The sequence below is a fragment of the Dendrobium catenatum genome, unplaced genomic scaffold (assembly GCF_001605985.2).
Source record: "Dendrobium catenatum unplaced genomic scaffold, ASM160598v2 fragScaff_scaffold_439, whole genome shotgun sequence".
Lineage (NCBI taxonomy): Eukaryota > Viridiplantae > Streptophyta > Magnoliopsida > Asparagales > Orchidaceae > Dendrobium > Dendrobium catenatum.
This window is the reverse complement of record NW_021318901.1, coordinates 193,292-195,143: the sequence shown is the minus strand read 5'-3', so window position 1 is coordinate 195,143 and position 1,852 is coordinate 193,292.

The following is a 1,852-nucleotide window of genomic DNA, read 5'->3' as shown; positions in this document are numbered from 1 at the left end:
GAGCATAGTACTTAGTTTTTTTTTTTTTTCCTTGAAGTTTTGTAGAGTATTGTGTGGAAGGACAGTTATTGGGTTATGCTATTAAATTAGCTTGAAGATGGAGGATTGGATCAATTGACTAATTAAGATTTGATTGGAATTAATGAGTAGATTGTAAGTAAAAAAAAAAATATGATTTAAATATAAGCAAATATAAATCAAATTGGTGTCAACAAAATCTTACAAGTATATAATAATCAAAATAGGCAACAAAAGAAGATGTAGAATCTTCCAGAGATGAAGAGAAGCTTTTAAACACTTCAACACAAGCAAGAAGTTACTGCTAAATAAATCGAGAGATTTTGTCGGGTCGTCGGGTCGCAACGTGGCATCATCCTATTGGATTTCGGATGTATAGAGATGCGTCCACTGACCGAACCCAATAATTTCCCCATGAGAGAAGAGAGTGATAAATAGATGGAAGAATATGAACAGAACTTGTGTATTATGGCATGTCACTATTACAACATATTACAATTATTTATAGACATAAAAAGCTATACTAAAGGCAACACAAACTAAAGAAACCTAGAGAAAGTACCAAAAAAAGAACCTAAATTCTTGACCAATATCCAACAGAAGATGCATCAATGCAAAAGCACACGAGTCTAATTTTGTTGGGAGTTGTTAGAAGTAGGGGTGTCAATATTTGACACAACACGAAAACCCGACCCGGAACCGACCCGAAAAATTCGGGTTGGACCCGACACCGGTTTAAAACGGGGGGTTCGGTTCCAGAAATCGACCCGCTTTGAAAAATGGGTCGGCGTTCGAGTTGACCCGACAGGTTGCCGGGTCAACTCGCGAACCGGCTTTCTCCTTTCGCGACCCAGCGCGACCCGCGAACCCGCTTTTTCCTGTCGCGACCGCGCGCGACCCCAGCATCCCCGCTGTCCGCGACCCCAGCGCGACCCCTCGTGACCCCAGCGCGAAACCCGCTGTCCGCGACAAGCGACCACCGCGCGACCCTGCTGTCCGCGACCCCAGTTGTGCCGCATCGCCGCGCACTCACCCCACACGAAAGCTCCGTGCAACCCGCCCCGCGCGACAGTTCCCATGTCAGGTCGGGTCAACCCGGCAACCCGCCGGGTCGGGTCCGGGTTTGCATTTCCGACTCGTTTACCTAACCGAGTCGGGTTAGGGTCGACCCGTTTGAACCCAGGTCAGTTCCGGGTCCGACCCGAACCCGACCCGTGACCCGAAATTGACACCTCTAGTTAGAAGCCTATAAATTAGGTTTGTTAGTCTCCCTCTTTGGGACATGAGAACATCAACAAAAAAAGACCGGTTAAGGGCATATCCAGCCGAACTGCAAACATCCGTTTGCAACTACTGCAAGCCTGCATTAAAACTCCAAAAAGAAACACATTTTTTACGGCTGTGAAAAGGGCGCCGAATTATTCACAAAGACCTTTTTTTTTTTAATATTGAGATGAGAAAGAATCTACATGAAATATTCTTTTGTGGGTTAGAAATGAAGTTCGCTCAGAGATGAATTGCTGTTTAATATAGCTATTACAATATTTTGAAGTGGAAAATAAAGAGTACGGTTGGAGATGCCCTAACTCTTAGAATTATATGAAAATCTTGCACACATAAATATAAATAAAGGAAGAGTTGCTATATATATTAGAATTTTTAATGTAAAAAGTCCAAGAAGAAAAAAACACGGGACTTGGCTCAAATAGAAAATTTCACTAGTAAATGTCAACAATTATAAATGATATTATTCTTCATATTTTAAAAATATATTGAAATTATATAATTTTATGATTTACTCATCAAATCTTTTATAACTGAAAATATATAAATA